Source organism: Geotrypetes seraphini, chromosome 11 (assembly GCF_902459505.1).
Source record: "Geotrypetes seraphini chromosome 11, aGeoSer1.1, whole genome shotgun sequence".
In the NCBI taxonomy this organism is placed as follows: domain Eukaryota; kingdom Metazoa; phylum Chordata; class Amphibia; order Gymnophiona; family Dermophiidae; genus Geotrypetes; species Geotrypetes seraphini.
This window is the reverse complement of record NC_047094.1, coordinates 102,650,951-102,676,793: the sequence shown is the minus strand read 5'-3', so window position 1 is coordinate 102,676,793 and position 25,843 is coordinate 102,650,951. Positions and strand designations below refer to the sequence as shown.

Here is a 25,843-nt window from a genome sequence, read left to right as displayed (position 1 = left end):
TAACACAAGGGTTGGGAACGCCGGTCCTCGAGAGCCGTATTCCAGTCGGGTTTTCGGGATTTCCCCAATGAATATGCATGAGATCTATGTGCATGCACTGCTTTCAATGCATATTCATTGGGGACATCCTGAAAACCCGACTGGAATACGGCTCTCGAGGACCGGCGTTCCCTACCCCTGACCTAACAGGAAAGACCACAGACATCTAGATCAGTGGTTCCCAAACCTGTCCTGGGGGACCCCCAGTCAGTCAGGTTTTCCAGATATCCCTAATGAATATGCATGAGAGAGATTTGCATATAATGGAAGTGACAGGTATGCAAATCTCTCTCATACATATTCATTAGGGATATCTGGAAAACCTGACTGGCTGGGATTCCCCCAGGACAGGTTTGGGAACCACTGATCTAGATGTTGTGTAAGGCCTAAAGCAATGCTTTGTACAGTCATATGTTTGTTCACGCTCTTATAAATGGCAAATGATTTGAGATCTCTGATCACTATCTGCAGAATTTATTGTCCAAGTGAAGCTGAAAATGTTGCTAGCTGAGATTTACAATATGCAAGGAAGATTACCCGTATCCCCGGGCCCTATTTTAGTACATTTTCTCCCAGCTTGTGTCCACAGCAAGCTTCTGAAGACAGAGTCTTTAATCGACATTTCTTATAACATTTCAACCATATAAAAAGTAGATCAGAATCTAACTGGACAATATTAAGCCCATTACAGTCAGGATTTTGTAAAAATAAATAAATAAATAAGGCTAACAGGTAAAAAAAAAATCACTAACCAGCAGTGGCGTAGTAAGGGTAAGTGGCTCTGAATGCCTAGGAATCATTGGTGGCGATATTCAGAACATTAACCAGATAAACTAAGGAAAACCGTTTTTGCTGTCCGAACTTTATCCTGCTAGCTTTCTGATAATGGGCTGAATATATCACCACTAACTGGCTCCACCCAAGTTATGTTCATGAATTGTCCAGCACGATCTAAATGCCATATATACTCGAATATAGGCCAAGATTTTTGGGGGTCATTCAGCCATTCAGGGAGTGGCACGGGGCTGGGTAGGAGCTCAAAAAGCTCACTCCTGCGTGCCAGCCCGGATGTGCTGCTGGCCACAAGATTGGAAGGAGGGGCTCAGCGCGGGGCAGGAGCACTGAAGGCTCGCTCCTGCCCATACACCGCTGGACCACCAGGGATGCGAAAAAAGGTACACGGGGTATTAAAAAATTGTTAGTATCGGCCGGGACAGGAGACGGGAGGGATACCTACTGTCCTGGCATACCACTAGACAACTAGAGGGGGAAGAGGGTACAGGGAAGGAAGATGAGACAGGCTGCAGAGCCTGGTAGGGATGGAGAAGGGCTTAGTTCAGTGCCTGGCAGGGAAGGGGGCTGAGTGCAGAGCCTGGCAGGGGAGGGCGTGAGGGAGTGGACACTGGATGCAGATCCTGGCAGGGCATGGCACTTCAATATTAAGCCCCCGTCTTATATTTGAGTCAACCATTTTCCTTCTTTTGGGAGGGGGAAATGGGGGGGTCTCGACTTATATTCTGATCCACTTATATTCGAGTATTTACGGTAGCTCTACAGTGCTCTGAATACTATCTGAATATTCAAATACTATCTGACTATCTCGCACACTGACACATATCTAGTTGATTTGATTTGATTTATTAACCCAGACAGGGCTTTAAAATGGTTTATATTAAAGTTAGCAATACCTGCTAAGCCGATAAATACATTGGAATGTACAGTTAATGTTAAGTAGGAGGAGGAGGAGACGCTTCCTATTTATGCCAAGGTTTTTTAGGCCTAAACACCAGTGCCTAAGTCCACTTTAGGTGCCTACCTGCAAAACATGCCCAAGGTCCACTCAAGATCTGCCCCCTAACCATACCTACTTTTCGGTAGGCACCTTGGACAAGACGCCTAATGGAAAATGTTAGGCGCTGATGAGTTAGGCATCTACCATCCAATTAATTTTAATTTTTGCCAATTACGAGCTGCTAATTGCTCATTATTGGAGCCGATTACGCTTTCTAAATAATTAAAGCCCCCCCCCACCCTCCCCTTTTACAAAACCATAGCGTGGTTTTCAACGTAGGCCACAGCGGTAACAGCTCCGACGCTCATAGAATTCCTATGAGTATCAGAGGTGTTACCGCCATGGCTGGCACAAAAACCACGCTATGGTTTTGTAAAAGGGGGAGGGGTTAAGTTAATAAGCACCTAGATTGGCTAAATGTGCCAATCTAGGCACTTAACTTTAGGCCTCTTTTATAGAATCAGGGCCATGGCATTTAAATGTTTGGCCCTCTTATTGATCTTATGGTTTTACTATTTCTTATTTTAATTCAAATTGTGTAATTTTTTATTTTATTTTTTACAATGCACACTCTGTTACAAATAGCAAACACCAAAACACTTTAGCACACACTAAAATGAAAAAGGACATTTTGTTTATTTTTTTATTTAAAATATTTATAATCCGCCTTTATCCAAGGCGGCTCACAGAGTGCACATGCATAATTCCAATTTGCAACATTACAAAGCTAGCACATACCACAACAAAATTATAAAACCCTGGTACATTCATAAATCTTAGCAGCGATAGGGTCAAAGCACTACACCCATTTATCAAATGGCATCACTCTTAAAATATCAACACATGCAGTTAAAATAACCTAAACAGATGCAACCTCTGCTTAAAATAAGAAGGGAAAAACGAAAAAACAATACCCAAACTGCAGCTAAAAGTCGAAAGACCAAAACAAAGGAAAAACTGCAGAAACGACATACAAGGTGTGAAACTGATCTTTATTAAGGAAGATTCAATGTAGCATTCAAAAATAAAATAAAAAAGTAAATAAAAATATATCCAAAATGGTTCTCAGGTGTGAGTCCACAGAACCCGACACGGTCCGTGTTTCGGAAAACACTCCTTCCTCGGGGGTCCGAAATATGATGCAAATGCACAAAGAACCTGACGAACCAAATGAAGCCTCTAATCCAGCGGCAGCTCAAAGTGCAGCGAAAACGAAAGCTGTCCGTAAGCACTTTGACCTGCTGCTGGATTAGAGGCTTCATTTGGTTCGTCAGGTTCGTTGTGTATTTGCATCGGACCCCTGAGGAAGGAGTGTTTTTCCGAAACACGGACCGTGTCAGGTCCTGTGGACTCACACCTGAGAACCATTTTGGATATATTTTTATTTACTTTTTTATTTTATTTTTGAATGCTACATTGAATTTTCTTTAATAAAGATCAGTTTCATACCTCGTACGTCGTATCTGCAGTTTTTCCTTTGTTTTGGTCTTTTAAAATAAGAAGGGGACATGATTGTTAGCAGAGAGGCCTAACTTACTGAAAACCAAAATATTAGCGTAGGAAAGAGTGCATAAACACGTTGTTTTTTTTCTGTCATATAAAATGGGAATCGCACTAAAAAATAGCATTACTGTTTTTGTGTTGTTTTTAAAGAGCAGGACATCCTTATAAAACAAAGTTCAGTCTAACTTAGCCAGCTGACAGTGAGCAAGATTTGAGTCTGCATCAGTAATTAGGTGTTTATGTAAAAGGCATGGACCATATTTAGTGGGTTTATGTGGCTGTGAACCGCAGAGAGATGTACATTCCTACCCCTAGATTTCTCGTTTAATGACAAGTGTAAAAAGTATTGTTTACTATGTGCGCGTTTCATAGTGCAGTCTTTTTCTTGAGTTGTTTATAAACAGAGTTCAACCATTTTAACCAATGCTGATTGAACCATCACTGTCCACTGTGGTACATTTACTGTGCTAAACACAGACTATGCTTTTCTGTGACACGTGCCTAAAAGCCCATTAGCTCCCCTGAGCTCACTTCCCCCTAACGGCTCCCTGGATGAGCCTGCGGGGGTAAGGCATGTAACTCCATGCCCCCCGTGATGTCAGCCCTCAGTTGATCCCACTACCACATAACCGCTCATCTTCTAATGAGCCAAAGCTTACAGCTCGGGATCACCGCCGCTGCGACAGCCCCAAGCACCCCGTGTCTTAAGCAAGTCTCCTGTGCGAAAAGGGAGAGTGAGAGGGAAAGCTGCCTCCGAGGGACAGGAAAGACCCTGAACCTCGGAGGCACGTATTATTCAACCTCCTCCCATCATGCCCTGCTCCTCCTCCACCCTAACTCCACCCCCCCTCTTCCCATCACCTATGAGCTGCTTCTCCATGGGCAACCAACCTGGGCCATCCAGCCCCTCATTATAGAAACATAAACATAGAAACATAGAAGATGATGGCAGATAAGGGCCATAGCCCATCAGGTCTGCCCACTCTACTGACCAGCTCTCGGGCTCTTTTTTTCTCATCAATCTTGGTAAATAACATCTCACTTTTTATCAACTCTTCACAATGCAGATTTCAGTGGTTTTCAGCTAGAGGCACAATGATCCAAGTCTAGTTTTCAGAAGAATCATATAGTGGATCTCCAATGTACTTAAATCATGTACTGTATATTCATTACTGATATCTGTAAAACCTGATTGGCTAGATCCTTGCAGGACAGGGTTGGGAACATCAGCCATTTTGATGACGGCTCTGCACGGGGCAGGAGCACAGGAAGATCGCTCCTGCCCCGCATCACCGCTAGATCACCAGGTAAGGTCCAGGGAGGTTCGGGCAGCCTGCAAAAAGAAGAAAATAAAAAAATCGCGAACAACCGAATTTGCGAGTAGGGAAACTACAAATCTGAAGGGAGAGCTAAACTAGAGTACAGGGAGCAGGGGACGTGAACAGCTAAAGTATGAGGGGATAGGAAAAGGGAGATGCTGGAGATGAAGAGGTAGGGGAGAGGAGATGCTGGACTGAAGAGAGGGGATACATGGTGGAAAGCTCAACTAGGGCATCAGATACCCTTGGGCCTGTTCTGGATGCCGCTACCATTTTTTAATGTCACGTCAAATGTCAGCACAACCCTATAAAATGACTAGTGAGACCCCTGAATATATTGTATAGGCAACTAGACAGGCTTGGCTATGTGATAAGATATGCCAAGAGAAAATTCGGTGTGGACCTTGACAAAGAGGCAACAACTAATAAAACTTTTTTTTTCAGGTACATTTACTGTAAAAACAAGATGTCTTCAAGGAATTGAGTTGGACCATCAGATGAACAGGGGACTAAAGGAGCACTCAATGAGGCTAATGAAAGAGCAGAAAGAAAACTAAACAAATTATTTAGTCTTCATTGAAGAAGATGCTGGGAAGATACCCACCTTTATGGTATTTACTGTATGTCTCTTTTTATCGTTTGCTCATAGTTTGGTGCACATTGTTCACATTTCTATGGCTTTTAAGTTTCATAATTTATAGTTTATTGTTCACAAGTTTCAAGTTTTATTAACATTTGATGAATCGCTTATACAAATTTTCTAAGCGATGTGGTCTCGCATACAATTGGACAAACTAATCACAATAAAAACTAAATAAAACAATTAACATATTAGGAATCGTATTAGAGACAGACATGACTAAAGAAGGAAAGGAGGGAAAAGTTACAATTTCTTTCTCTATTAGAAATTACATAAAAGGGAAAAAACAGTGGGGAGGGAAGGGGACTAAAGAGTTTGATATTCGTATCAAAAAGTAAGGGGTCCAAAATAGGCTATATTACACATCAAATGCGTCACAATGTTATTTATGCTGACATTTTTATGGTATCCAAATTTCAACTATGTATTAATGCCATTCTCATTATATTTTACTAGTCTTTAAGCCCGTTACATTAACGGGTGCTAGAATAGATGTGTATGTCTGTCTTTCTTTCTTTCTTTCTCTCTCTCTTCTTGGCCGCTGTCTGTCTTTCTTTCTTTCTGTCTCTCTCTTTCCTTGGCTGTCCACCACCACCCCTTGCCTGCTCCCCCTGTCCAGCAGCAGCCCTTCTCCCTTCGATTTACCTCCCCTGTCCCTGTATTTCTCTGTTGCGTCATGCCTGCCTGTCTCTCCATGGCCCCTTTCTGTTTCCCCCCTCCCAGAGCAAAGCATGAGTGCTGTCTGCCCCCCAGCACACCCCTCCCCCCAAAGCAGCCCCCTTTTCCTCTCCCCCTCCACTTCTTACCAGCATAGGACACCACGCAGCACCCGCACGACAAACTCCTCCCGTTGCTGAGACAAACCACCGCTCAATCCACTGCACATGCCGCAAGCTGCCCCAATCCGGCACACACGTCGCAAGCCGCCCCAAGCACGTGCATGCACCTTAAGCCACCCCAAGCACGCGCACGTGCCGCATGATGTCCCATGCGCTGCAAATGGAATGCGGCCACGGAAGCACACAGCACAGCGGCAGGGATCACAGCCTCCTAAGTACGCATGCCTGCTTAGGGTTTTATTATAGCGGATGGATTGTCCTCTAAGTGTACACCTTTACACTTTTTAAGGTTTAACCTCTGGTACACATTACATTTGTAAGTGTCTTCAAGTTTTACTTTCATTTTATATTATTGTTCTGTTCTTTTAGGCAACTTTTATACCCCTGAGGAAGGCCTCTCTGGTCAAAACACGGACCGTGTTGGAGTCCGGTATATGTTTTATTACAAAGAACTTTATATGCCTGCCACCTCTTATTCATACACTTCTCCCTCCGGATTCGCGGGGGATAGGGGCAGAGCCGGACCGCAAATGGTGAAATACCACGAATATCTTCTGGTCCGGCTCTGACCCATCCCCGCCTCCCTCCCACCTTCCCCCTGGCATCCCGGCCTTACCTGGTGGTCTAGCGGGCTTTCGGGGCAGGAGCAATCTTCCTATGCTCCTGCCCCGCGCAGATCGCCAATAGGAAATGGCTGCCGTGAGTTCCCGTAGTCTCTCGAGACTACGACGGGAACTCCTCACCGCCATTTCCTATTGGCGATCTACACAGGGCAGGAGTGTAGGAAGATCACTCCTGCCCCGAAAGCCCGCTAGACCACCAGTTATGGCCAGGACGCCAGGGGGAAGGCTAAACTATGTTTTTTTTCTTTTTTTCCCCCTCCCCAAAAAATCACGAATATTTGTGTAATTTTAACCAAAATTTGTTTGACCTTTTAAAATAAACATATTTGTCCACACAGTGGTTTGACTGTTGTTCCTTTTCCCGCTTCCTTTTCGGTTCGGGAAGATACACATACCAGAGCTATGGTAATTCAGAAGAATTCAAACAAATCACTATGAAACAGGAAGGAACACCAGAAAAGAAACTGACAAATGCTAGCAAATTATCAGGACCTGACTGCATTCACCCCGGAATTCTGAAGAAGTTCAAATGTGAAACTGCCTTCCAACTGCTGTAACCAGTAACCTATTGTTTTGCAAAAGTCTCTGGGGTACTTACCGTATATACTTGTTTGTTTTATTTTTTTTGTTTTATTTATAACCTGCTTTTCACAAAGCGGCTCACAATGTAAACATGCATAATTAAAATATTGCAAAGAATTAATATTACTTTTTCCCTTTGAACATACACGTCCAAGATGGGGGGTGGAGTGGGGTGGGGATAATTTTTGTTAAAATTGTTGGGTTTTCCGGGGGTGGGATATTTGATTTGAATTAGTTTCTGATAGAATATTAAGTGATCTTAAAGTGTAAAATGTTTTCATCTTGTATTGCACTTATTGAAAGTTTTAAAATGAATAAAGAATTTTTTTAAAAAAACCCTAAAATACAGGTAAAAAACACAAACAAAATAAACGACCAGCGTTTACGCAAAAGCAGATGCCTTAATGCCCATATTTCATATTGCAAAATAAAGTTCTCTTCAATAACGTCTTGAGCCCATCAAGATGACATTGCTTTCTAAAGCAGTGTTCTTCAACCACCGGTCCATGGACCAATGCCGGTCCACAGAAATTTCCTGCCGGTCCACAGGGCCAGCACGTACATCAGGCCCAAAAGAATGTTCTTCAGCTGCCAGTCCACGGTGCGATCGATGTGGCGTTATCTTCGAGCCAGCTCCCTCTTCCTGATTCAGTGCACAAAGCCACGGGCAGTGGCTCCTACGGGCATCCTGCACCTCAACCGGAAGCCTTCTCTCCGACGTTGCAATGTCAGAGGGAAGGCTTCCAGATGAGGCACTGGACATGCAAGGTGCAATTAGTACTATTATGGGGGCGGGTTCTAGGGTGGAGATTGGGTAGAGATGGGCGGGTTCTGGCAAACGACTTAGCCCAGTGTTCTTCAACCGCCGGTCCATGGACCAATGCCGGTCCACAGAATAATTATTTTATTTCTGCCGGTCCATAGGTGTAAAAAGGTTGAAAAACACTGTTCTAAAGTACAAGGGGAGTAGATTCCATTCTTGAGGTCCCCTACAGGAAAACATAGTTACGCGTGAGGTATTCAGTCTCAATTCCCTTACAGATGGCACAGACAAGTCGCCATGATGGACAGAGCACAAATTTGATAAAGAGGCATAAACCTGAATAGTACCCACCAAACTCTCAGGAGCCAAGTATACCATTACAAACAGTCTGAAGTATATACGATCTTCTAACTTCAACCAGTATAGCTTCACGTAATATTCTGTGACATGTTCAGTCCTTTCCAAGCATAAAAGAGTTCTAACCACTAAGGGCTCCTTTTACTAAGGTGCACTAGCGTTTTTATCACATGCACAAAATTACCGTGCGGTAAACCGCACGCTACGCTTCCAGAATAACACCAGCTCAATGCTGGCGTTAAGGTCTAAACTATGGCACGGGGAAAAAATCTGTCCCCGTCACCGCCCCGTCACCGGCCCACCATCCTCTGCACCGCCCTGTCACCGCGTTCCCTTCACCGCCCCGTCACCGTCACCGCCATCCCTTTCACCGCCCCGTCACCGTCCCCGCTGCATCCATATAAGCCTTAGTACTGTAATATTTAGCTTATTCCTTTCTTATAAATCAAAGTTCCTGCTGCTGAACTAGAGAAAGAGATGTTCAGCTGGCAGGGCTTTGTTTATAAATTTTTATCAACACAACTAATATACTATTTTATCCTAAAGCAAAAAATAAATAAATAAATATAATTTTTTTTTCTACCTTTGTTGTCTGGTTTCTGCTTTCCACATCTTCACATTGAATTCCTTCCATCCACTGTGTGTCTTCTCTCTGCGTCTTCCATTTGCTGTTACTGTGCCTCTCCCTTAACCCCCCCCCCCCTCCCCAATTGGTCTAGCACCCATCTTCTTCCCTCCGCTCCCACATAGTCTGGCATCTGTCTTCTTCCCACTCTGTCTTCCACATTTCCCTTGGGGGTCTGTTCCTCTCCACCCTCCTTCAATGTCTGTTCTATTCCTTTCCACCACCACCCTTCCCTCCCTCCTTTACCATCTGTTCCTTTCTACTACCCTTCAGCTCCTCTCACGTGGCTTATCTATCTACCTTCCTCCCTCTTATTTTCATGGCACGTTACAATGTAATTTGTGCAAACCACTGGAGCCTGCAAGCTCGGTCCCTGTCCCATCCCCACAAACCATCTCGCTTCTGTGCTCCTATTTTCTCCATTTCTAATATCTCCCCTATGTATCTGTCATTGCCCCCCCTGTGTCCATATACCATCCCCATGGCATGTCCCCTTTATGTCTCTGTCCCTATGCCCCATGCACATAATTTCCCCTCTTTCTGTTACCTTCCTGTGTCCAGATTTCCCCTATCTTCCTCTTCCATACCAGTGTGTCTCTTCTTTTCAACCCCATCTAGCTTTTTTCCCTCTTTCTTCCCCCCCCCCCCCTGCTTCTAGCATCTGGCTCACCTGCCAGTCCTTCCCTTTCTTTCCTGCTGTGGGTTTTTCTTTCCGACTTCATCCCCTTGGCCCAGAATCCTTTTCCCTTTCACTCCCTCCTTCCAATTTGAGCCGGGAACACTAGCGATCGCACGGTCCCCGCAGCCACTACCTGCCTGCCCAATCGATCCTAGTGTTTAGCCAGCTCTCTCCCTTCTCCTCACCTTAGTTTATAGGTTTTCTTTTTCGGCGACCTGCACGCTTTCCCAAAGAGCCGCGCACGCGCGGCTGCTCAGTGTTCAATCTTCTGCTCTGCTGCAACTTCCTGTTTCCGGTTGCGTCAGAGCAGAAGATCGAAACTGAGCAGCAGCGGGTGCGCGGCTCTCTGATAGCATGCGGGTCGCCGAAAAAGAAAATCTACAAACTAAGGTGAGGAGAAGGGAGAGAGCTGGCTAAACACTAGAATCGATTGGGCAGGCGGGTGTGAGCTGCGGGGACCGCGCGATCCTTCATGCCTCACTGCGGGGACAAGACCATTCACCGCCCCGCGGGCGGTGAATGGCCTTGTCCCCGTCGCCGCAGCAACTGCTAGTTTTCTTCCCCATTTTCGGCGGGTGACCCGCGGCTAAAATGCGGTGGCCACGGGTAAACCGCCACCGTGTCATTCTCTAGTCTAAACTAAACTAAACTAAACCTTAGGTTTGTATACCGCGCCATCTCCGCAAGCGTAGAGCTCGGCACGGTTTACAGAGTTAGGATGGAAAGGAACTCCAATGAAGGGTTATAGGATAGGAACGTCTAGCACACGTGGCAATTTAGCACGCGCTATTCTGCGCGTTAAGGCCCTAACGCACCTTTGTAAAAGGAGCCCTAAATTTGCGGCAACCTATAAAGGGTTATTGGTAAACCTAAGAGCACAAGATTACAATAGTCCAGACATGATAATATCATTGAGTGCAAGATGGATAATGGGTGAAAGTAGCCTAGAGAAGGACTTAGGGGTACTGGTGGATAAGACGATGAAGCCGTCGGCACAGTGCACAGCGGCCTCAAAGAAGGCGAACAGAATGCTAGGTATTATCAAGAAAGGTACTACAACCAGAACGAAGGATGTTATCCTGCCGTTATATCGGGCGATGGTGCGCCCGCATCTGGAGTACTGCGTCCAGTATTGGTCGCCGTACCTTAAGAAGGATATGGCGATACACGAGAGGTATGGACAACCTTTCATATGCCGAAAGATTGGAGAAACTGGGGCTCTTTTCCCTGGAGAAGCGGAGGCTTAGAGGGGACATGATAGAGACTTACAAGATCACGAAGGGCATAGAGAAAGTGGAGAGGGACAGATTCTTCAAACTTTTGAAAACTATAAGAACGAGAGGGCATTCGGAAAAATTAAGAGGGGACAGATTCAGAAGCAATGCTAGGAAGTTCTTCTTCACCCAAAGGGTGGTGGACACCTAGAATGCGCTTCCAGAGGGTGTGATAGGGCAGAGCATGGTATTGGGGTTCAAGAAGGGATTAGATAATTTCCTGAAGGAAAAAAGGATTGAAGGGTATAGATAGAGAATTACTGTACAGGTCCTGGACCTGATGGAGCGCCGCGTGAGCGGACTGCTGGGCACGATGGACCTCTGGTCTGACCCAGCAGAGGCATTTCTTATGTTCTTATAACCCTAAATATGCAACGAGACAAATACGGTCGAAGTCTGTTGAAAAGCCGCAATCTGAAAAAAAATATTTTTTATCAATTCCTGAACATGGCTTTTAAAAGTCAATTTTGAGTCCAGCAAAACATTTGCTGCATACGGGCTTGTATTCTTCGTTTTACTTCTCATCTACAGTCTGAATGATTGTTATCTATTTCTCCTGTTCAATAATTTAAAAAAAAAGAAAAATCACATTTGTCAAATATTCTCATTTTCTAATTTTTGTTCATCACGCACACCAAGTTCTACAGCTTCCTGAGTTTCATCGCCAGTGCAGCGGAATGTTCTTTCAGCTTTATGGCGAATAATGCGCTCGTCTCGGTGGTTGGCACTTGGGATGTTATTGAGCACATGCAGAATTCAGCGGCATTGAGCTGCTTAAAGAAAACCAGAGGCCAGAAGCTTGTGGCCAGCTCTGACAGTGGAAGTCTAATCTGAATTTATGGAAGTGGTTAATTCCCGAGATATGAGCACTGAGGAATCTGTGGAATTTCGAAAGCTGAAGAAAGCGCTCGGTTCATTCAAGTTGTTTCAAGTTGCTTTGGCATATCTCTCTGAGGCAGCACATTCACACATACCTCTTACAGTGATCCAGGATTTAGGGAGAAGTTAAATTACCCCAGCATATTGACATTATCCTAACCTCTCATGCCCTTTAGGGTGACGGGACTAAAGTGCGCCGGACAAAGCCGTGCCGACATTTCGGCACAGACAATTGCGCGCAAGACTCCAGCACGCCGCTGTAAAAGTTAATTTTAAAGAGCTCCGATGGGGGGGGGTGGTACTTAATAGTGTTTGTGCTACCGTTGGGGGGGGGGGTGAAGGGGTTGCAACCCCCCACATTATACAGAAAACTTAACTTTTTCCTAAAAAATCGGGAAAAAGTTGTTTCCTCTATAATTGGGGGTTCCAACCCCCCCAACGGCAGCGTGAACACTATTAAGTAAACTGGGGCGGTTCCCCCTCACAACCCCTGGCGCAGCTTTATCCCGCGCGCAAATGACTGTGAACCTAGGGTGACGGGACAAAAGCGTGTCGGACAAAGCTGCGCTGACATTTTGGTACAGACAACTGCGCAAGATTCCAGCGTGCCGCTGTAAAAGTTAATTTTAAAGAACTCCAATGGGGGGTATGGGGAGGAACCCCCCACTTTACTTAATACTGTTTGCGCTGCCGTTGGGGGGGGGAGTGTGGGGGGTGCAACCTCCCACATTATACAGAAAACTTAACTTTTTCTTAAAAGATCGGGAAAAAGTTGTTTCCTCTATAATGGGAGGTTTCAAACCCCCCCCCCCCCATGGCAGCACAAACACTATTAAGTAAACTGGGGAGTTCCCCCCTCATACCCCCCCGTTAGAGCTCTTTAAAATTAACTTTTCCAGCAGCGCGCTGGAGTCTTGCGCCCAATTGTCTAGGATCAAATGTCTGCACGGCTTTGTCCCGCGTGCGAATGACTGTGAACCGCCATTTAGTTGCGCTACTCAAATATAGACAAAAACAAGGAGGGTTTTGGCTTTTGACTGCTCTTAAAATTCCCTAGGCTATTGGAACCTGTTTCTCAAAAAAGAACAGAAGATGCTAAATGGAATGCAAAATGCTTCTCCCTGGACACAGTGAAGGAATTTGTTCAATACTGGGGATACAGAGCTGGCTCCTATGGCTAACACTGAGGGGCAGATCTGTAAAGGAAGTCTAAAAGTTAGGCATCGTTTAGACATCCAGGAGCACAATGCCGAGCACGATTCTATAATGCATAGATGCACTATAGAGAATCACGCTCAGCAGCGCTGAGCGAATCTAAGCGGGTCTATATTGTTAGATGTACGATGCAGCATCGCCTTTTAGGCGTTGCATAGACATCCTTATAACGTCTCTAACATTATCGTGTGTTAGCTTTATGACGTCATTAGAATGGCGAATTTATGCACTTTTTTTTACCATTAAAATTGTATGAAGTAAAATGCTGGCACCACCACTCTTTAATTTTATTTATTTATCTATCACTTATATCCTATGTGGTATTTAAATTTGGCTCCTTTATCATATTTCTCTTCTGCTTCTGTTGCCCAGGGTCACAAGGAGCAGTGGGGGATTTGAACCAACATTTTCAGGGTGCCAAGGCTGTAGCTCCAACTACTGCACCACACACTCAGCCATTAAACTACTGTCAATTCCAAAGCCAAGCTTATATCCTATTGATTCACAAGCAGTCATTTCTCTAGGATAAATATCAAACATATACGTTCAACATTTGTCCAGTTCCTCTGCTGTTTTCTAAAAAAAAATCTTTTGGCCTCTGTGTTCCTCAATCAAAGCACATGAAAAAAAATATATATACATATATATATATATATTGCATACTAAGGGTTCCTTTTACGATGCTGCGTTAGGGCATTAACGCGCAGAGTAGCGCGTGCTACAGTGCCGCACGCAATAGACGCTAATGCCAGCATTGAGCTGGTGTTAGTTCTAGCCACGTAGCGCGGGTTTAGCGCACGCTAATCTGCTGCGCACCTTAGTAAACGGAGCCCTAAATCTTCTATTTCTTGGTGTAAAGAGGACAGAGTACAGTACTTGGGTTTAAGAAAAGATTGGACAATTTCCTGCTGGAAAAGGGGATAGAAGGGTATAGATAGAGGTTTACTGCACAGGTCCTGGACCTGTTGGGCCGCCGCGTGAGCGGACTGCTGGGCATGATGGACCTCAGGTCTGACCCAGCGGAGGCATTGCTTATATGCTTATATGGACTCCTTTGCAAAATCAGGTCTACTTTTGGGTGTTAGTTGGGCGCGAGTTAGGTGGACACGATGTAGGCGTCACTTAGGCATGCTGGAGATGTCCACATACAGGTAAATGAGGCTTCTATTTTGGCGGGTATAGAGAACATAAGAACATAAGAGATGCCGCTGCTGGGTCAGACCAGTGGTCCATCGTGCCCAACAGTCCGCTCACGCGGCGGCCCTTTTGGTCAAAGACCAGCGTCCTAACTGAAACTAGCCCTACCTGCTTACGTTCTGGTTCAGCAGGAACTTGTCCAACCTTGTCTTGAATCCCTAGAGGGTGTTTTCCCCTATTTGAATCCCTGGAGGGTGTTTTCCCCTATGACAGACTCCAAAAGAGCGTTCCAGTTTTCTACCATTCTCTGGGTGAAGAACTTCCTTACATTCATACGGAATCTATCCCCTTTCAATTTTAGAGAGTGCCCTCTCGTTCTCCCTACCTTGGAGAGGGTGAACAACCTGTCCTTATCTACTAAGTCTATCCCCTTCAGCACCTTGAATGTTTTGATCATGTCCCCTCTCAATCTCCTCTGTTCGAAGGAGAAGAGGCCCAGTTTCTCTAATCTTTCGCTGGCAGCTCCTCCAACCCCTTAACTATCTTAGTCGCTCTTCTCTGGACCCTCTCGAGTAGTACCGTGTCTTTCTTCATGTATGGTGACCAGTGCTGTACGCAGTACTCCAGGTGAGGGTGCACCATGGCCCGGTACAGCGGCATGATAACCTTCTCCGATCATTCCTTTTCACCGCTGTCGCACATTGTGTAGACGGCTTCATCGACTTGTCAATCAGAACTCCCAAGTCCCTTTCCTGGGAGGTCTCTCCAAGTACTGCCCCGGACATCCTGTACTCATGCTTGAGATTTTTGATACCAACATGCATCACTTTACACTTATTCACGTTGAACCTCATTTGCCCTGTCGATGCCCATTCCTCGAGCCTTATTATGTCACGTTGTAGATCTTCACAATCCCCCTGCGTCTTCACTACTTTGAATAACTTTGTGTCATCTGCAAATTTAATCATCTTGGACTCCAGTTTGATATTAAAGTCAAAAGATGTTTAATAATGCATCGCATAAGCAAAGCACATGAAAAAAAAACATTATTGCATACTAAACCTTATCTATGATAAGTTTGTGCATTTTTTGGACAAGATTGTGGTATTCGACTGTTTTAGGACAAATCTTCAAAAAACTGAGAATCTAAAGTTTCTCAAAAAATAAATTGTGAATACAAACAGCATAATGAGTAAGCCTGTACAAAGTTAACCTAATGAAGGACCTCATACACCCGGGACATTACTCAAATTTCTTTCATGTCCTTCCTGGGGTGGTGAATTCATCATTGGTCCTATTCATATTTTTCAATTTTCCTTTACGGCTGAATTTTTAATATGATGTGAGAAAAAAATGGAAGAAGCACTTTACTTTAGCCCAACGGTTACTCAACCGTTTCATGCCTTGGTTTCGTCAGGGGCCGTGCTACTTCTTCAATATGTCAAATCCACATCATTTCATTGAAGTTGAATTTCAAGATATCATATTAATTTTTCTTGAAACCGAAACAGGCAGGAAGGACATGAAAGAAATTTGAGTAATGTCTCCGGTGTTTGAGGTCCTTCATTAGGTTAACTTTGTACAGGCTTACTCTTTATGCTGTTTGTATTTGACTGTTTTATACATTAGATTGCGTGGAATGAGTAGGTCATGATAAAGTAGAAGGAAGCAACACTTGACGTTAGGCTCTAGAGTCACTGGATTGAGCCACTCATTCCTTTTTTGCAACAATCCCTCTGAAACAATAGCTATTAATAAGAAACTTGATCTTATTCATCAATGGCTTGGCAGGAAAGTCTTTTGGTCACAAATTTGAATTTTTGGCGGGAAAAACCATTGGTCACAAATTTGAATGTTAAATATGTTCTCCCCTACAACTGGGTTATATGTTTTCGTAGGCTTCCGTGGCTGGTGCCATGATTGTTGTAGTTGTCCGGGTCTCACCGCATCTGCATAGATAGAACTGACGTTTGAGCCATCATGCTTTCTTCAGGGTGTGCTGAGAGGGCTGCAGTTTGTCTTTATATATAATGGGTCCTCAAGCCTGATTGGCTGAGGCTTAAGGTGACTGAGGCAGGAAAGCCCATTGGTCACACTAAACAATTTATGCATGTACCTCGTGCACAAAACAGCAAATTAGTGCTAGTTAAGGTCAATTATAGATAGTTATTGCCAATTAGGTAATTATGTTTCATAAATAGTACACTTCCATAATGATACTTCGCACACCAGTTATAGAATTAAAAGGATAACGTGCTTTATAGCTGCCACCATTGTATTCATTTCTGTTCTCTCCACTATGATTTACGGCGCAATGAAATTCAATCACTGAAGGGTATTTATTTCAAGAGGAAAGCGAATGTTAAAGGGATCACATTAATATACCAAGCTGAAGTGTTCTAAGGCATGCTTCCATTTCAAACCTGACTGCAAGAATTACTATTGCGGTCGTGGTGGCAAATTTATAGCAGGAACGCTTTAGCAATATGAAGAATTGCTTTTCATTCATTCAGTGTCCACAGCCAAGAGATTTAGGTATTGACATTAGAAAGATGAACTAATAATTCATCTTAAATTCTTGAAGCTAATTTCTAGGAATATACAGGAGAGTTCTGTTTTGATTGGGAGGGGGTGGAGTTAAATTTTCATTGTATGATATTCAAAAAGCTGAGCTCATAAATTAGCCACCTAAGTTAAGCACCTCAAGGGCCCTTTTATCGAGCTGTAGCAAGCACTAATGCAGTGTTTATCAACCTTTTTACACCTATGGACCGGAAGAAATAAAAGAATTATTCTGTGGACTGGCGGTTGAAGAACACGGGGCTAAGTCGTTGGCCAGACCCCGCCCATCTCTACCCAATCTCCACCCTAGACCCTGCCCCCATAATAGTACTAATTGCACCTTGCACGTCCCGTGCCTCATCTGGAAGCCTTCCCTCTGACATTGCAACGTCGGAGAGAAAGCTTCCGGTTCAGGCGCAGGATGCCCGTAGGAGCCACTGCCCGTGGCTTTGTGCACCGAATCAGTGAGGAAGAGGGAGCTGGCTCGAAGATAACACCGCATCGATCGCACCGTGGACCGGCGGTTGAAGAACACTGTTTTGTGCCTGATGCACATGCTGGCCCCGTGGACCGGCAGGAAATTTCTGTGGACCGGCACTGGTCCATGAACCGGTGGTTGAAGAACACTGCACTAATGCATGTTTACCGCGAAATAGGGCACAGGTCCTCTTTTTTAAAGAGGAAATCTGGCAACCCTAGGGGAAAGGATTTGCTTTTCTATAGTACAATCAAAGCTCTTTACTTATTATATACAGGTACTTTTTCTGTTCCTATTGTGATCACAATCTAATTCTTTAATTTTTTTTGTATCTGGCTACACTTCCATCTACAGCTGGTAAAAACACATGCAAAATGGTACAACCCACATCCTCTCTCCTGCATACAGGCTGCACAGTGTTATAAAACAGAGTTCTGGTCCTGGCATACCCCCTTTCCAGTCAGGTTTTCAGGATATCCACAAGGAGATTCATTTGCATACACTATCTCCATTGTGTGTAAATCTCTTTTATGCATATTCCTTATGGATATCCTGAAAATCTGACTGGCAAGGATGTTCTCCAAGACCGACTTGGGAAACACTATTATAAAAGCCCATTTAAAACAGCATAGGGTTACCAGAAGTCAGGGGAAACCCAGACATGTCCTGTGTGGGGTTTTTTTTTTTTAATTTGTTTTTTTTTCCTCTCTCTCTTTTCTCTCATCGCCATCGCTACTCCATTGCCCCATTCCCGTTTGCCCCCTCATCCCCCTTCCTTTTTATTTCATGATGTATCCTCTTATCGGTCTTCCCTTTTGTGTCATGTACTGTATGTGTCGTGCATGTACTGTCTTGTGTTTTATAATGATTACTTTGTACATTTCACCAATTTTTTTAAATATATATAATTGTATACAATTTGTATGGAAACCGCTTTGGCTTTTTAAGCGGTATATCAAATCAAATAAAACCTGAAACTGAAAACAAACTTGACTGTTCAGATGCCCAAGGGGATTTCTAAAAACCCGGCAGTTTGTCCGAGTTTTGGAAGGCTCTTATGTTCTGTTAGCTGTTTATTTTATTTTATTCCTGTATTGACCTGTACAATATATTGCTTCCAGTGACAGTGCTAGAGGAAAACCATGTTATCCCAGCTTGGGAACACATGTACCTCTTTTAACAGGATTTGACAAGCACTTAAATGAAGGTGCATCAGAAAGTGGAGGCCCAGGTTAGCCTCTTTAGTACTATTACTCTCTAGCTTTTGACACCAATTATCTAATTCTACCCAAGTTTCATTTAAAATTTGATAAAACGCTTTTATAATAAATTCAAAGCGACGTACATTAATAAAATAATCAAATAGAGACGTACAATTGATGAACATTAGACATCCCACACTAGAACAGTGGCCTCAAACTCGCGGCTCGCCAGTTACTATTTTGAGGCCCTCGGTATGTTCCATCTGGCTTCATATATCGGTTATTCTATATTCATATTACATAGGTGCGTGTTGTTTCCTTGTTGCACTTATGGATATGTCTGTATCATATATACCGTATGATATACTTGTATACTTTCTTTCATAAAATGTTCAATACAAAGATTTCAAAAATGAAAAATATTTCCTTAGACATGGTGCTTATCATAACCACAAAAGTAAAATAAAACAGTTTCTTGATCATGTGTCTCTTTAGCTATAAATTACAATATTATTATTAAGACTTAGCCAAAAGGAAAGATTTATAAACTATAAAGAGTTTTACCTCATGCAAAATTGTCATTTCTTTAATAAGACCTTAACTATTTTTTCTGAGGCTCTCCAAGTACCTACGAATCCAAAATGTGGCCCTGCAGAGGGTTTGAGTTTGAGACCGCTGAACTAGGAGGGGCAAAAGGGTGGCACTGCAATTTTGTGAAAAAGGACAAGTAAGGGGGAAAAAAACATTGAGGGATGGGGTCGCTGGCCGCTAGAAATGCTTATTCTTGAGGGCTACAGCATTGTAGTTATAAAGAAGCTACATATATCTGTTGTTCAGGGCTAAACTAATTCCCGAAAGTGTCAGGAAAAAGGAAGCTCTTTAGTGAACTTTTGAATCTTTCTAATACTGTTTCTTCTCGAAGATGAATAGGCAAATAATTCCCTTGCTGAGGGGCAGCATGACGTTCCTTTCTGCTCCATTCACCCAATGCCACGCTGCTTCAGGAAGCAGATGCTATGATAGAGCAGTGTACTCGAAAATCCCCTCATTCCTGGGGCTGGCACTGTTTTCTGAGCTCGAGGCTCCTCAGGGCAGCTTAACCCAGCCAGTTATTTTAATGGTCTCTTCTCTGCAGATGCCACTGCAAAAACTCAATATCGCCTTGCAAGAGTCAAATTTAAGCACTATCATGTCAACATCTGTATTGCCCTTCCCTGAACAATACTATGATTGTGAACAAGAAAAGAGATGGGTTTAATTTACAAAGAAGAGCTGTCTTCGTCTGACTTCTGTTCTCTATTACTCAATGCATTCAGCCTAAAGTTACTTACCATGACACAAGATTCAAAATCGTTTCCAAAAGCCTTATAAAAGCCTTTGGATACCAGACTGGCACAGCTGGTTTAGGGTATTATAAGAGTAGATGAAATCAAATGAGAATTTATAATCCTTTCTGAGGTCTGCATTCCATCAAGCTAAACTCCTTAGGCATTAAGACACAGGTGCAGTTAAATAGAGGGTTGGTCTGTTTTTCTTAATACCCCAGATTTGCATCTTGATTTCAAAGTAAAAGTCTTCTTCTTTTTTTTTTTTTTTTGCAGCATATGTCCATGCATCTATTGGCAAAGCTTGAAACAAGAAAATTAATGAAACAGGGCAGTAAACACTGCGTGTCTACAAACAGGGATGTGTGCATGTGTGTGTGCATACATCTGCCAGCTAAAGTAGATAAACTGCACTACAAATACTGATTGAATGTTGAAGGATATGTTGAAACATGCTTATTTCATTTGCATGTCTTTTACCAATTATATTCCAGACATCCATCACAGTTTTTGCATTGCGGATGACTTGCCTTTATGGAACAACTTGTATCAACTTTTGGGCTTCAGAATAATTTGGGAGGGAGGAATGTTTTTCAGATAGTTTTTTTTAGCTTTTGTTCACTGACTTCATCAGTATTCTTTTTTTTTTTTTTTTGTCTCCTGGTGTTAGTCAAAGTAGGCCTGAAGATGTTAATATGCCATATGGTACATATCATTCCTCTGATATTACAGTTGGAAAATAGTTTATGCAATCAGCTATAAACAATTTCAGCGCCACCAGGGGTTTACTTCAGGTCCACATCAGTCCCAGCCTAGCAAAGAAATAAATATATCCAACACACCTCATATTCTGGATAAAAAAAATTTTTTTATTATAAACTTGTAAAAAATCTGCTTTTTGGGGGGGAGATTCTGAGGATTATACTCCTTCTACTAGCTGGAAGTCTTTGCACAAGTTTTATTGACTCTAAGCTGAAAAACAAGCCTGATCAAAATAGAAATTATTCGGGGATGTTATAAAAATGGTCTACGTAGAAAAAACCCGCCCTATGTCTCTTTTAGCAATGTCTGGTGGAACAATCGTACAACCATCAAGTGATATATTCCACTGCACATTCAAAACCTGGATACTATAAGTCAAAGTAGGAAATAACCCCAGTGGAATTTACTTTGGTTATTTAATAAGGTCCTCTGATGACTGATAATATCCACGTTGTGAATGTGCAGTGGAATATATCTAGATGTCATTTAATGGTGCTTCTATGTAGACAAGTTTTATTGAGACATCTTTTCTATGTGTATATCTTGTCTTTGTTACCCTCTACTTTTGAAGCCCTCTCCACAGACAGCCTGGGGATCCTTCCAGGCCTGGTGGAGTAGTTCCTGTGAGGTATATGATGTCAACGGGCCCCAAACCAATTTAAATAAATTACCGGGCCCCCAAACTATCGGCATTCATTTTTTCATATCTATAGCCAGAGCACAAATTTGCCCACCAGAAAGGGAAATTTAGGCGGTCATAGTTCTTCCAATTTAGGGTTACCATCTGCATGGATATCCCAGTCATGACAAGAAAAAGGCGGCATGTATATCGATCCATAGGGGGGTTTAACATGTAATAACGTTCCACATATGACCGCTTCATACGTCAGTGGAATTGATGATTCCAATATGTTGTTAATCATACCCCATATTGACCTCCAAAAGTTAAGTATCAAAGGACAATAGAACAACAGATGATCCAGATGACAATGCCAGCATCTATTAGATTTAGAACTGTCTAACTTGCATAATCTAACAGGAGCCCAAAAAGATCTATGCAACAGGAAAAAACCATGTTTGACTCATACATAGATGCTGACGCTGTACATCTCCTCCTCCAAGTCCAAATTCGTGGCCATCGAGATGCAGAAATATACTGCTTTATCTCAATGCTCAATGTGTGTATTTTATGTTGTTAAAATCACCACTCAAAAATCAAGGAAAAATTAAAAAAAAAAACTACTCGAGCTGTGAACTCCAAAACCCAGACAAAATCAAACATACAAGGGAGTGACACTTCGTTTGTTCCCTTTGTCACAATTTGCTCTACTTACTCATTGTCTCCTTCTGCTTACTCACAATGGCTTTCTCTTACTAAGACGTTATCTTCTATGTCTATACGCTTTGATTATATGACATCCATTCACACTTTGTATCACTGGTCCACATTGGCTATATCAAAAGGTAAAGCGATATCTCTCTTTTATAGTATTCTAAGAGATCACTCTTTCACATTTTCCTCTCATTCCATGAAACATTGGGAATCTATGCTGACAACCTCACTTACTGATGTTGACTGGGAACTCTTCTGGTCATCGACAAACCGACCTCTTTTATCATCCAGAGTCTCACAATCAATGTTCTTCATTATGTGGAATGCGGTATGGACACCCTTTCGGATGTGGAAAGCTAACCTAAAACAAGACTCTATATGTTGGAATTGTATGAAAGAAGCTGGGACTCTTGATCACATGCTTTTCCACTGTGCTAAAGTTCGTTCCTTTTGGACATGCATTTGGGACACCATAAAGTCTATTACCAATTGTTCAGAAGAAATTTCCTTTGACATTATAATTCTCCGATCTCAACACCCTTGTTTTACACAGTCTAACTGTCCTCCTAAACTCATTGATGCAATGTTTGTGACTGCCCTTATGCACATCTTGAAAAATTGGAAGTCCTCTTCATTACTAAACTATACCTTTTGGTGGAATTCTTTGAGCATGTATCATAAATTTGAATCATATGCTTATGAAAAGAAAAATATAATTCGACTTTCCAAAAGTTTGACACAATGTAAATCACCCTGGAAATTCCTAGACTCATATGTTCAATCTATTTCATAGACACTCCTCTCTTCTTCTTCTTCTTCTTCTTTTTCTTTACCTTCATCTTTTTCCTCATTTTATTCTTTTTCTTTCTTCCTTCAATTTCTCTTTCCTCTTATCTTTTCTTTTATTATCTTTTCATGAACAGTCCTAGTACTTTAGATCTTTTAAAACGATTCAATTCTACATTGCACAATATAACTGAATATTTGTTATACTAAATGTTTTGTTTTATTTTTTGATACCCTGTACTTGAACTGTTTCTTATATTTTTTCAAAAAAACTCAATAAAAAATATTGAACTTACAAGGGAGTGACAAATATCATAGGTGGCGGAAAAGACCTCAAGAGCTCAGTGATACAGAACTGCGTAGCCAGATAGCACTCGTGGACTCATCACATGCTTGGAGCAATCATTGATCAGAAAAACCTCCACCTTTTTAAAGTTGAAAACGCCCCACCCCTTTTTTATTTTCTTCTGTATATATGTATTTTTTTCTTTCTATCAATATTCATGCAATATAATATTTAAGGGCTCCTTTTACTAAGATGCGCTAGCGTTTTTAGCACACGCAGCAGATTAGATCACTATGATATATCCCCTTTTCAAACCTGATGTAATTTCTCATGGAACTCCTAATTCCTATGTAACATTTCTCCTCTTGCTTTCTGTAATTCGCTGATTGTCCAGCCTTTTTTCGATGTGAACCGCCTAGAAGTCATTTGACTATAGCGGTATAGAAAAATAAAGTTGTTATTATTATTATTATTAACCCCATGCTACGCGGCTAGAACTAACGCCAGCTCAATGCTGGCGTTAGCGTCTAGTGCGCGTGGCATTGTAGCATGCGCCAGTCCATGCGTTAATGGCCTAACACAGCCCTAAAGTCCTTCCCATGTCGCAAGGAACAATGGAAGAGCAAACGATTGCCCCAAGCATGTGATCAGTACATGAATGCTCTCAGGCTTCGCAGTTCTGTTTCACTGAGTTCTCGAGTAAAAAATGACATGGGGCATATTTTTTCCCGTCCCCGAAGGAACTCAATTTCCCCGTCCCCGTGGGTTTTGTCGTTGTCCCTGCCCCTGCTCCATTCCTGCAAGCTCTGCCTTAACTGCACAAGCCTCAAACACTTATGATTTTAAAGTGTTTGAGGCTTGTGCAGATGAGGACGGAGCTTAGGCATTGGTGGAATGAGGCGTTATGACATCACAGTCTGAGCTCTAGAATGTTGCTACTTATGATTTTAAAGTGTTTGAAGCTTGTGCAGATGAGGACAGAGCTTGCGGGAATGGGGCAGGGACAGGAATAGAACTCGCCGGGATGGGAAAATGAGTTCCCGCGGGGACAGGGAAAAATTTGTCCCTGTGTCATTCTCTGCTCTTGAGGTCTTTTCCGCCACCTATTATATTTGTCACTCCCTTGTATGCTTGATTTTGTTGGGGTTTTGGAGTTCACAGCTCAAGTATTATTTGCTTTTTTTGGATTTTTCATCTTATGGTGTTGCCAAACCCATGGAATTGTAGGGGATTTTAAGTCTTCCCCTGCACATTTCTTATCTGACAATGCTGTTCTACTTTCTGTGTCTCGCTCATGGTGATGGATGCCTCCATCAGGTTCTGATAAAGATTAGCACTGCTTTAACACTCAGATTTCACAGAGCTGGGAAAGGTTCAGGAGAGTTTTCTGGAACCTTAAATGCTGATATCTCCTAAAGACTGAAACAAAAGTCAGACGGCTGGAAAATACAGAATCCAATAAAACCAGAGATAAGCAGAGAGGGGCTTTCAGTGAAGAAGTGAAGGCGCAGACTGAGCTCAGATGGGGTTCAGTGCATGGCAACAGGAAGACAACTAGGCATAGGAGAAGCATTTTCATATTTTAAGATTCTTTCAATGAAACATGAGGATTTTACTGATTAGATCCATTAAGGAATTATGGCTCATAGTTGTACTTTTATGGAAGAAGGCTTGGTACATAACAGATTGGAAGACATGAAACATAGAGAGGGCAAAAACCATGATGGCTGGAAATGGAGATTTGTAGCACTACAACCCAACAGAGGACAGATCCGATTGAGATGGAAGCTGAAAAGGGAGACAACTGAAGCTCAACACCCCCCCCATACACACACCCCTGCTCAAAAAAAAAAAAAAAAAAAAAAAAGGAGTCAAACTGAATACATTGAAAAGTAAAGGCTGGTATTTGGCAGGACTCTAGAAGAGGAATGATATAGAATTGAAGAGAGAAACCAACCAGAATCAAGACAGATGAGAAAACCAGCATGAAGGAAGCTCCACATGTATCACAAAAGAGAGAAGATGGAATTTATAGAGGTCAGAAAAAGAGTGATGCATGCACACAGAGGAGAACCTGAAGCAGAGACCAAGAAGAACCTATGTTGATCCTATGGAGCCTTCTAGAAATGAGGAAAATATCCGGAGCGGGGATTTCGAGCCAGTCGGGTTTTCAGGATTTCCACAATGAATATGCCCAACAGAAATGTGATGTAATAGAAACAGTATTTGCATTTTATCTCATGAATATTCAGTTTGGATATCCTGAAATCCTAACTGGGGGGGGGGGGGGTGAGTCCCAGCATAGGTTTGGGAATCTCTGATCTAGAAGCCAAAAATATTATATTGTATTGTGTGTATTTATTATTTGCCTTATACAAAGCGAAGGACAAATGAACAGACATAATAAAAACCGTTGCAAATATCAAACCATACAAAAATACAATAAAAACATAAAACAGTTATTAGGAGGGGCAGGGAAAATGGGATGTCAGTCTTGGTTGAGCTCACAATTCGAAAACAAGAACACATTGAGGAGGTATTGATGGTAAACTCCGTACCTTTCAAGAAATTATTACACGTGTGTGGGCGGAAGAAGAAGGTTGACATGAGTCAGCTATGATTTTTTTTTTCTGTGCATCTCTTTTTTTTTCAGGCCATGACATATATTCTTTTTTTTATTTTGTAACATATATCCCATATATCTGCCATTCAAGCAACAGCTGTTCAGTATCTTCAAGCAATAGCCCCCTTGGGTGAATTAAATCTTAACCATTTTCCTGAACAAGGCCAGAACTGATTGCCCCAGGGAAAGTTTTAACAGGGGTACATAGTTTAACAAAAAA

General features: G+C 42.5%; 1 protein-coding gene across 2 annotated transcripts in view; it reads right to left on the bottom strand.

Moving 5' to 3' along the window:
* Positions 1-25,843, bottom strand: part of BMP7 (bone morphogenetic protein 7) — a 124,250-nt gene that overhangs the window by 56,847 nt on the left and 41,560 nt on the right. The gene's annotated exons all lie outside the window — the stretch shown is intronic.